Below are 12173 nucleotides of genomic sequence, written 5' to 3'. Positions count from 1 at the left end.
GTATTTCTGCCTTGTTACGCGAGGGATGTGTTATTGTGTAATACAAGTGTACTAGTTATGGGAGAGATGTGCTATTGTGTAGTCCAAGTGTACCTGTGTGACTTGTATTTGTACTCGATGTATCGCGAGTGAAGTGACGTGTGAATTGTGGTGGACTGATTTATGGACCTACTGACTCATGCGTAGTGGACTTTTGTGTGCGCTACTTTTGTGTTTTCTTGAATATTATTGCATAATATTCTTAAAGTGGGGGGCAGTGCCACAAATGAGCGCATAATCGAAGTGCGCGCCGCACATTACTCAAGCCAACAAAGAAAGAAGACTGCCCCGTGGCAGCTTGGACAAAGGAGAGAGCACCTACGCCACAGACAGCCGACGCAATCAACACACACAAAAATATAAACAAAAACAAGATAGGCAAAGGCAACGGTAACGAGAGAAAGAGAAAGCGCGCGCGCGCCGGAACACGCTCTCACCCGGCGAGTTGAGAGAGAGGGAGTACTACAGCATCAGCGTGCGCCAACGGATGAGGCACCACCCTCCTCAACGACGCTCCGACGGCCGCGGCTGAAAATGCGAGAATTGACTAGAAGATTCCCAGGCTTTGGTCATGCAACGGGATCACGACTCCAATAGGAAGGATCGAGAAGTGCCTGTGAAGGCTATAAAAGAGCCGTGTGGGAATCGGAAGGGGAATCAGACCGCGCCAGTGAAGAGATGTGACGTGAAGACTGACCGTCTGCAGAAGAAGGGGATTCCCCGGCAAGCTAACTGACGAGTTCATCGAGCGTCTGCATTTCTGGAAGAAGTTCCTTCTTCGAGATTTGCCTCGAGATTGTCCGGCTCAAGACCAGCATGGGTGAATACGATTGGACACTTAGTGTTCCTATTCATTCTGTACTTTTGGTGTTGGACTTTTGGTGCTTGTCGTTAATTATTTTCCAGTGTTTTGTTAATACCCATCTGAATTGAATTGTGATGTGTCTATGCCTTGTGTGAAGAATATATTTTGTTGTGTTTTGACAACTCTGGGCTCCGACTCGGTCTTTGGACCACAACCGGCGTTTGTTGGTGCACCAGAGGGCCCCTCATTAATTGTCCTTGCTTTCGTGGGGTTATTTTCGGAGGCTGATAAGTCAGCTTTGGAATTTGGCCCAGTGTTGGCGCCTCGTTCACGGGCTGTGTGGTAGGCATTTTGTGGCAGCTTTACGCCTTTGTGGATTAGCGGAGCTCATGTTTTATGGTAGTGGCATATTATCTACTAGATCGATAAGTTCCCATGGTGGTGCAGGAGATGGGAGCGGCTCTAGATTATTGGCACTGTAGCTTAATGTCCGCAGGATCTGACCGCCAGCCGCCGTTGTGAAGACGGACAAGCTGGGCATGCAATTGCTGCTCAGCCACATCCTGCAGGACATTGATTCCGCTACATGCGTGTAGGTCAGCAATAGGGCAGTACTGTGGTAGGCTAGTAACCAGGCGCATCACCTTGAGGTTGATGCGCTCAAGCTGAAGGCATTGGGTCGTGTTAAATCGCATGTAAGGATATGCATATAGGATTTTTGATGTGACACGAGCTAGGGCTATCTGACAGAGCCCAACTTCTTTAATTCCCCACCCACGAGCAGAGACGAGACACATAAGGTGTAAGGCCCGATGGTAACTGAGAATTGTTCCACGAAGCCTACTTTTGGCTCCTCCATCCTCGTCAATTAGCATGCCGAGTATGCGGACTGTTTGTTTCCGGCAAATGTCTACTCCCCTAAATGAAGGGAGCCACGTTCTCGGTTTTTTTGGGTGAGGTTTGCATGCCACACTCCTTAATGTAGTCATGGACAGCGTTGAGGCCTGCCTACAAGACAAGTTCTTGCTCCCCAGGGGACCCCGAGTTGGTTCACAGGGTTATATCATCTGCATACACGGCATAATTAAAACCGGGTATCAATGTCAGCGTTGGTGGGAGGCCTGACATGGCAATGTTAAAAAGAGCGGGAGATATGACAGCACCTTGGGGAACTCCGATTTCATTATGTTGCCATTCACCTAGTGTATCCCCAACCATCACCGCGAATGTTCTGTCCACAAAAGAAGGCTTTCACAAGAGATAAGTTGTTCATGGCGTCTGCCATTACCATGAAAGCCAGGACTACCACGGCCCCACCAAACGCGGTGAACAGTAAAAGAATAAAAAAGCACGCATAAAGGAAATGCGTCACGCAGAGTTCCAGTCCCCTCCACCTGTTTTCACAGAGCAGCGCCGACTGCTCCTCGTAGTGATCGTGGCTGGAAATCTGCTCTAAATCTCCGATTGGAGCACATGACTCGCACCCTCACTCTGCCAGTGGAATACACTTGATTCAAAAAGGTCAGAAAAAGTTAAACTGACTTCGCCACTGAAATTCACCATAGCTTTTCACTCCATAAACATAGCTTTAATTAAGCCTTACATCAACACAAACCTCAAGCAGTGTTGAACACTAGTGCACCTTTCGTGCATCTATTTAAATTATCAACATCAAATTATGACACTACTTACTGTGCCTTGCTTTGTTTCACTGGTGCCACAGTCCACTTCCTTCCCCTCAAGAACATCGCTGGCAAATTTGCTGAGCCTCATTCACATAGGTCAGTATAGCTCTGCTGCTATTTTTGTTGTAGTGGAGAGCAGCAATTTGTCTTCTGCAATGAACGGAACCACAAAATAAACTCGTAAATAAACTTTGTGGACTGATCTGTTACTGAGGGCTCAATACTTAAGTGTAAAAAGCTGTGAAAGAAGAAAGCGATAAAGAACATACTAAACACATTGCATTATAATCTAGTTTTTCTGTCCAGCATTTCTCGAGATCTTTAACTTTTTGCAATGCACTAAGCAGCCAGCACCTTCACCCTTCAATCAAATATAAAACATAGCACGCAATGCATGTAAACTATTCTACAGAATAGACAACTTATAACGTAACCGCTTATAGTGCAGGACCGGATATAATAGACTCCCGTTAATTTTCCCATAGCACTCTAGGTATACGCGTATCGCTTAAAGTGCAGTTGCGGGACAAGAAATACCGGTTACAGTGCGGTTGTCTGAAAGTTCGGCAGTCAACCTAGATGGCAAATGCTCCCCTCAAGCCACAAATGCCGTATTTACTCGAATCTAACGTGCACTTTTTTTCCGATAAAACAGGTCCAAAAATTGCATGCGCACTAGAATCGAGTACGACCCTAAATCTGCGTTACCATATAGCCGTCGGCATTTCAAAATGGCCACCTCGCATGCGTGTAGAGCCTAGCTACTCTCGAGCCTAGCTACCGTAGCTTCCTCCATGTGCTGAAGTACACATGCTTAGGCAATAGTCTACCGTCTGTCTTCACGTTCTCTGCATCTGCTCTATCAGCATGAAGTGCCGAGTTCCTCATGATACCGCATTTAAAAGGAAAGTGATCATGTAAGCGGAGACGGATGGAAATCAAGCCGCATCACGGGTGTTCGGAGAATGCGAAACTTGCGTTTCGGACTGGCACAAACAGAAGGAGAGGATTTTCGCCAGCAAAGCAATGCGAAACGGTTTCAGTGGACCGAAGCAGGACGTAATCTGCGACGATCCACTTACGATCGCCTTGGCCCTATCTTGAAAGCAATCTGCGATGGAGAAAGTCCGCCGCACCGTGTTTTCACCACTTATAGGTCGCGTTGAAGAGAGAGGCATGATAGCATGAAGGTCAATTCGCTCGCCACACTTCGTCACTCGAGCGTTTTGACAGTTCGTTTCCGCGGTCAACGAGCGAGATGTGTTCATGCTTGCTTGTGCGCGCGTGACACCGTGCTTGTTAATTTATTTAGTAAGCGAATACGGAACCTAGAGCACGGTGACAGCAATGGCAGAAATACGCCTGGAGTGTCCATTATCGCAATAAAATAGTTGTTTTGGTTATTGTGTGGCATTGCTTATAGTGCGGATATTCGCGACTCCGGCAACTTACATTATAAGCAGTCTACACTGTACTTGTAGTAGAACGCATTACTAAGAACAACATTTCTGAGCATGCAACCAGGATCATACATAAGTTTCTGGTTTAGAAGCGATAATGCGACCCTAGCCGCAGCATTTTATACCATATCTTCCTGCACAGCCTCTTCAATATGTTACCTGTACTGAAATTGAAGAAAAAAAAAACAAGGGGAAAGAATTTCTTTAGATACAAACGAAGCCAAGGAAAGCATAGGAGGAAAAAATGCCACCAGTGAGAGCCAAACCCACACCTTCCACATTACGCGTGTGATGCTCAACGAATTGAGCTATGGTGACAGCTGGTCTTCCATCCACTTTCTTCGGTATTTGTGAATGTGTACAAGCTCTGACCCTGGGAGTGTTAAGAGTGCCACTCATGGCCTTGCACTCAGTCTGCATTATGCAGGTACTAACAGGTAGTGTTATGTTAATACTCAGTTCATTTCGACTAGTTGGTACATGACTTAGTGAAAAAAACGCGCAAAGACGGAACACAGAAGGAAAGAAACAAACACGAAGAAGCGCTATGTGCTGTGTCTGTTTCTTGCCCTCTTTGTACCATCTTCGAACTGTTATTTTCATAATAAGTGTTACCTTGCCAGCATTCCTTCATAGGTGAATCTGCTACCCATTGGAGCAAAATGAATAAGAAGGAACTCTGTGCCGTTTGATGCACATGGCAGGTTCCGCAGAAGACGGGGTGCTCCCAGAATTGGCCTCAGCTATTGGAATGACTGATTCTAACAGCAAAATGGCATTTACACCACTTCACAGAAATGCAGAAAAAAAGATACAGTTACGTGCCTTCTGTAAATGCCAGTAACCTTACACCACAAATCACACCTGTGTTATGGAAGAGGTATCAAAAGTTGAAGGCCACTTGCCATATTGCCACAAAAAAGTGTAATTTATTAAATTCTGCACGAATATGTGGCATGTTCTTCGAATACGAAAAAAAGCAAAAAAAAAAAACACTGCCCAAGCACTCCGTAGAGATGGTTAACCAGCAAAGCTGAAACGTACGGCCCCGGTGTTTAGCAGTGGGTTAATCCCGACGCTGTATTGAAGCGTGTCTCAATTATTGGTTACATGTTTGCGTTTCTAGTGGAACACAAGCGCCAATGGCAGGCGGATGCTGCTAATCACGACACCGAGCTAACTCGAGATATCGAACGCATGCGACAACGGCAAGCCGAGAAGGCAGTGTTGCGGGCAGAGCAGCGTCAACGTGGCAATGGCGGGAACGCATTCACCGGGGCCAACGCCGCTTTCACCGGGAGTTTCTCGAACAGCACTTTGACTTCGGCTGCGACGAAACGTCCACGTTGAAATCGCGAAGTAGAACGCAAGCGCCAATGACGGGCGGTTGCTGCTAATCACGACGCCGAGCTAACTCGAGATATCGAATGCATGCAGGAACGGCGAGCCGAGGAGCTGGCGTTGCGGGCAAACACATGCGACAACGTCGAGCCAAGGAGCCGGCATAGCGGGCAGAGCAGGTACGATGCAGAGAACGATGTCACTAACGGCACTGCCAATGGCATGCGCGCTTGGGTGCGATGTAAAGAATGACGTAACTGACAGCGCAGCCAATGGAGACGTTTATCGAAACATGGGATGAATGGTTTTTCATTTCGCCTAGCCTTACATTGAATGCATTTTACAGCTTTCGCTGTAAAAGCATTCAAAGAAAAAAAATTCGCCAATGATTACGATACTCCCTAATGCGAAATTTTAGCACAGCTGTATAAATGTTTTCATTTCACAATATATTGGCTGGCGCGGACAATCTGTCTCGTGCGGCACGTTGCTAGCACAGCAAAGTATGGCGCGACTGCCTCGCTAATCTGGAGATTGTGAGAGCCAGCGCATGAATGACGCGTGGGCGCAATTCACAGCAGCTGCCGCAGACAGACCTCCCAGACAATGAGCTACTCTGGTGCCAACTCGTAGCGGTCGTCCCCCTGTCTTGTGTGGCGCTGCTTTTCTTCTCGCAATTTCACCATGCCCTCCGCCTCTTTGTTCCGCTGTGCGCTCCTCCTTTGCTTTCCACCTTGCAGTGTTGGAACAGCCATTTGACCTTTTGGCGTACATCCTGGTGCAGGCAAAACGCTGATTTGGCACAGCGAAAAGCATTTTTGGCACAATGGCAAACATACATCTATAGATGGATGGTCTTAATTTTAACTCAAATATTCAACAAATGTAATGGAGCCAGCTTTATGCTCATCAATTAGGCATTTGAAATTAAAATTACCATACTAGTTTCTATAATATGTCATTTAATGGCTTCCTTTGTGCGCATATCATGGTATAAAGCCGTTTCTATCATTTTGAGTTTCAACAGGCATTTTCGTGACCGCGGCGCTTCAAGCGAGCAAGGAAAAAAAGCTACGAAAAAGGACTGTGGAATAAGGGCATGTAGGGAAGATGATGCTACTAAACTGAAGTTACAGCTAACATGCAAAATCTCTCCTGTATAACTGTGCCTTGGATCGCATGAAAGCTGTTTGAATTACAGCCATGAAATCTGCTCTTCCAATAATGCAGGAACGCAAGAAAAGTGCCCTTAATATGCAAATTATGTGTCAGTAGTTGAGTACACATATTACGAGGTATTTATAAAGTGGCACCGTGTCATCAACTATGCTAAACAATGTGCAACCAGACATTATCTGAGGCTTATTTTTGATCCGGCAGCTTCCTCGAGCAAGCTCCATGCCACGGTGGTGGCTTCCCGGATAATGCTCACATTCTGTGGGATTGTCCGGGGAGCCGTCCTGCTATTTAGGCGAACCTTGCTAAACTCTCACCCACCCGCAGACCTGTGACACTTGAGGAGTGGCTGGCAGAATCCTCCCCCGACTACGTAAAGCCATGATCGAGTTGTTCACGACGCCTGGCTTGGCAGACAACTAGAACAAAGTGGGCGAACCCAGACTGGGGTTCTTGAATAAAGTTTATTCTCTCTCTCTCCATGCCACGCTAATACGAGGAGTACCCAACTGCAGCACAAACGGCACAAATAACCACACAGCAGCCGTACATTGCAACCTACACTGAAGCGAAATGCAACAAAAGAGCGAAAACTGTCAATAACCACGAATGGGCGAACGATGACATCGGCTATATCCGTTGGCTATATAGCAGTTCCACTGACTTTCAGGATGATGATGATAGCATGCTTTAGGTTTCAGTTTTACTAGCGAGGCAGCATAAACGTTACGAGGCATTCGTTTCTATGCTTTCTTTGGCGCGATTTTCCACTAAAATGCCATTTTGGAGCAGGATGGCACAGAGGACTGCTCTTGGCGCAATTTGGTGCAGCTGTTCCACCCCTAACCTTGCCAACTTTCATCCCCCACTGCGCTGTGCTCGTTCACTTGGTTACGCCAACGCTTGCCGCAAGAATGTACACCTAAGAGCTGCACTCTAAAGGATGCTTCACACCACTACCTTCAAGTAACAAGTCAAGGTACAGCATTGGTCTTTCAAAGCACAAAGGATGCAGCGTGTTTATGTCCTCGTGAACATTTACCACGTGATGAAGGATTACGAGCCACCTTGCCAGAAACTTCACATCCCTGTTAACGTTCACTATGCACCAATAAAAGTGCTGAATAAGAGACTTCCTTCATCCCAACATAATTTCATGCTGCTTTGCTCATGCAAAAGGAGCAATCTTCTTCTAAGCATAATAGAAAAGGGGCCAGATTTAAATGTGTAGCTTTCGTTACATTGACAGCAAATGACATTTTTGCCTTTGCAATGTACCACAGGTCAAACAGGTATTATTTTGGGGTAGTCGTTTTTCATGAATGACTTGATCTCCAAGTGCCTGTCAGTGACAAGTGATGAGATCACCATATCCACCTGGATTGTATGGTGAAGGGCTCTCTAAAAACCTCTCTACATCCTGTTGCTGGATGACAATTCTGTCGAGTGGAAAATATTAGTTGAAAGTTGGTCCCGGGTTCGAGTCCCGGACCAGGACGAATTTTTCTTCAACTGCGAGGCTTTCTTTAGAGGAACCCGGTTGGGTTTCCATAGTAGCGAATTGCTACATTTGGGTGGAAGTCTCAGTTTCCTTTAATTACTTATCTCCACCTAGCGGATTTCCGCTGAACTATTACATCAAACACTTGCCTTTGCTTCGAGTTGTCGACAAATTCGACTTCGCCCTGCCATCTGCTAGCCGCCTGGTTAGCTCAGATGGTAGAGCGGCTGCCCCGGAAAGGCGGTGGTCCCGGGTTCGAGTCCCGGACCAGGACGAATTTTTCTTCAACTGCGAGGCTTTCTTTAGAAGTTATTCAATTATACAGCAACAGCCAGACAAAGTACAGCCACTGGGCATAATTATACTACACACTCTGCTTCATGCAATTTAGTATTACAAAAAAGCTTAATATGTGGCCATTTTATTTTCAACACAACCAAAAAGCACAAAAATTAATGCTGACTCCATCTCTTAAGACACCACAAAACTTAAGCAAGAAGAGAACGCAAGACAAAAATAGAAAGAACTTTAACGTGGCGTCTAGCAAATTCCTTTATCAAAATCCCGACTTTTCCAGATGATCTTTTTTAACTTTGGGAGCAAAAATTCCATGACTACTAAAAAATATACATCAGAACACGGCAACCTTTTTTTCAATATTTTTCTCGCAGTGTGCAACAAATTGGGCTTTCCAGAAAAACAGTAAAAACTTTGGGGAAAACTTGCAGCTTAAACCAGCAGCAGCTGGAAAAGTATAATAGCCTTTTGCTTGGTTAACACTTCAGCATGATATCTACTCAAAAACCAGGACTCTTGGCAACCCCGAGTCAAGCACACGCCACGAAAATGACTCACTCTTCCTCAAGCAGATACTTTATACAACTTATGTCCTACCTACGGCAGCACACAAGCTTTTTTTTGCGTGTGTGCTCTGTAATTGTGCAGATAAACTTGTTGAGAATTGGCCCACACCACTGCCAGCTCAGCAGACAGACGCCACACATCTGGACTCAGTTCATATAAGCTGCTACCAGTAAAGCACACGAACATAATCTCTGCAACTTTACCACAGCAAAGTGACAGTTTCACAAAGCTAACACGTTGACATCCAAACTTTTCAACATCTTTGCTATTGCAGAAGGCAGGCCAACAACTGAACGTAAAGGGCCTTGTCGAGTAAAGTAAAAAAGATGTAAAGCAGTGATGAAAAGTTTAAGGCCTGTTATATAGTGCTGTCCGGCAAAAATTCGCAGGTGCCAACTACACCTGCCTACTAAAGCTTTAAGGTGAAGGTATCACTGCCGCTATCTTGCATGTAGTTCAGATTCTCCGACCAGGCGCGTCCACTCAGTCATGTTTGGAAAAAAGCAAAAAAAAATCTGCTCTTCGCTATCGCAGCATGCTCCTGTCTGTCCCTGTTGCGACGCTGCGACAGGTGATCTGCTGTAGTTGAGGAAAATTCCTCCTCCCCCCTTCTTTTCAGGACAAGTTGTGCCTGGCACCATTGTTGTTTTGTCGCTGCGCGCCATGGCGTTCTCCTCACTGATACTTTAAACAATGGCTCGCTCGAACCTTTCTCTATGTAAAATGGTCAGTGCTGCTGATGATGGCTAAGGTGTGGTAAGTGATTCGTCACTGCCTCTTTTGACTTGGCTGTCATGCGAGTGTGGTCCACTGCTTCAAAAACAGTCTCGCTAAATGGCCTGCAGACCAGTGCTCCCTGTAGAACCTTGAGTGACGTTGGTTGTCAACTAGTTTTGTTTCTTTTTCTTCCTAGTGCCTAGATTTTTTTTTTTTTAGCATTCTGCAAAGTACGGGTCCACTAAACGAAGGTTCTAGGCTTGAAATTGCTTATTGGTGCATAAGGTGCAGAAGTACACTGGGCCAGGTCAAGCAGAATTTATTTATTTATTTATTTACAATACAGCCACTCTCGATCGAGAGCATAACAGGTGGGCATATTGAGGGTACATTGTACAGTAAAAGTGAAAAAAATTATGTATCTATACATATATATGCCTAGGAATGTACAATTCCAACATACATATTTACGCGTGTGATTTGCAACAATTTATACAGCAACATACATGACGGAAAAAAGTTTCACTGAATAGTACCTATACACTTAATTTGAACATAAAACAAGAAAGCGTACCAAAAAAAATAACACGCAAAAAAGAAAGAAAGAAAGACAATCAAGTGATTAAAATATCTATATATATCCTTTACGATGAGACAGTCAGCTTGTTCAATCGCGTAAACATGCTGTTAGTCAATTTAAAGTTATTGCCTCTATTTTCGTGCGGAACTCAGACAGAGTGTTCGCGCTTGTTATATCGCGATCTAATTGGTTTCATTTTCGTATTGCAGATGGGAAAAATGAGTGTTTAAATGCGTCGACCTTGTGAGAATATTCTACCAATGTATGCAGATGCTTATGTCGGCTTTCACGTGACTGTGAATAAGCGACATATTTGGACTGGTCAATTTGTAAGTATTATGGAGAATTTGAAAAAGAAATATTAATCGGGACTGTATCGCTCTAGCTTCTAATGTCTGAAGGCCAAAGGCAACCAACAGGTTAGTAGGGGAATCCGCACGTTTATATTTGTTGTGAATAAACCTCACAGCCTTACATTGAACAGTTTCTAGTTTTTTAATGTTAGTCTTCGAATGCGGAAACCACACTGTATTAGCATACTCTAAAATAGGTCTCACGAAGGTCATGTAGGCTAGGAGTTTGGTGGACGGAGATGATAGTTTTAGGCATCGTTTAGGGTAGAACAGTTTGCGCAGCGCAGTGGTAGTGATGCTTGTGATGCGAGTGTTCCATTTCAGATCAGATGTTAACGTAATACCTAGATATTTGTGTTCTCTTACTTTTGCTAGGGGTTGATTAATCATAAGGTACGTGTAGTGAGAGGGTTCTTTCTTTCTTGAGATGGTCATGGTCACGGATTTTTTATGTTAACTAACATCTGCCAATTATTGCACCAATCTGCCAGCATACCAAGAGATCTGTTAAGTAGAAAGTGATCACTGTGACTTAATTTCTCTGTAAATAATGCAGTCATCAGCAAATAACTTTACACTGCACTCTATGTTATTGGTCATGTCATTAATAAATATTAAGAATAAAACTGGCCCAAGCACAGATCCCTGTGGAACTCCGGATGTTACTGGTACATTTTTAGATGTGTTTTCTATTACTACGAATTAGGATCTGTCTAATAAAAAGTCTTTAATCCAGGTGGTTATTGCCCCTTTTCCTAACACGGTTTCTAGTTTCGATACTAGTTTTATGTGGCAGACAGAATCAAATGCTTTAGCTAGGTCAAGTAATATCATATCAATTTGACTGTGGTTATTGATAGCACACGCAAGGTCATGAACTACTTCAGTGAGCTGAGTAGTTGACAAACCGCTACGAAAACTGTGTTAATTAGGTGATAGGTAGTTTATGGTCTCTAGGAAATTAGTGATATGTTTCAGAATTATATGCTCAAGCAACTTACAGGATGTACTTGCTAATGATATTGGCCTGAAATTAGACGGCGCGTCTGTGTCTCCCGATTTGTGGATTGGAGTTACTTTAGCGACTTTCCAATCGTCTGGTAGTTTGGAAGTTAAAATTGATTTGCGAAAGATCAGGCCGAGGTACGCGCTACATAATTCTGCATATCTTTTGAGGAAAATATTAGGAATGTCATCAGGGCCATTAGCTTTTTTGGGATCTAGTTTTAGTAGGAGGTTAAGAATTCTGGCGTCATTGATGTCTATGGGACCAATACTCGCATTAGTAGTCGTTCCTAGGGGAGGTAGAAAGCCATTATCTTCCTTAAACACTGAACGAAAAAAATTGTTTAATTCATTTGCTCTAGCGGTGTTTTCTTCTGGTGAGGGCGTGGGCACACAGGAAGAGCTCACGCGAAAATATCTCCACAATCTTTGCGCACTACTTGTAAGAAGGTTCGGAAGGGTTACCATGAAGTACTGTTGTTTCGCTTGTCTTTTCTTTGAAGTCTGCAACAGTGGCAGCTAGCTTTGAATTTTTACTTGGGTCACTAGCACTGTTTTTAACTGTACGGCATAGCCGTTTAACTCATCGTTTTGCGTGGATAACTTCTCGAGTTATCCATGGGTTATCTCACCGGCGTCGTTTATGC

General features: G+C 44.5%; 1 protein-coding gene across 1 annotated transcript in view; it reads right to left on the bottom strand.

The window, feature by feature from the left end:
* The window catches only part of LOC119439914 (uncharacterized), a 57879-nt gene that overhangs the window by 20462 nt on the left and 25244 nt on the right, over window positions 1-12173 (bottom strand). Inside the window, exon 5 of the mRNA XM_049660286.1 lies at window positions 2537-2679. The gene's annotated coding sequence lies outside the window, so the exon portion shown is untranslated. The remainder of the gene's footprint in view (window positions 1-2536; window positions 2680-12173) is intronic.

The sequence above is a fragment of the Dermacentor silvarum genome, chromosome 1 (genome assembly GCF_013339745.2).
Source record: "Dermacentor silvarum isolate Dsil-2018 chromosome 1, BIME_Dsil_1.4, whole genome shotgun sequence".
Taxonomy (NCBI): Eukaryota; Metazoa; Arthropoda; class Arachnida; order Ixodida; family Ixodidae; genus Dermacentor; species Dermacentor silvarum.
Note: the sequence above shows the minus strand (reverse complement) of the source record. Positions and strands in the feature narration are given on the sequence as shown.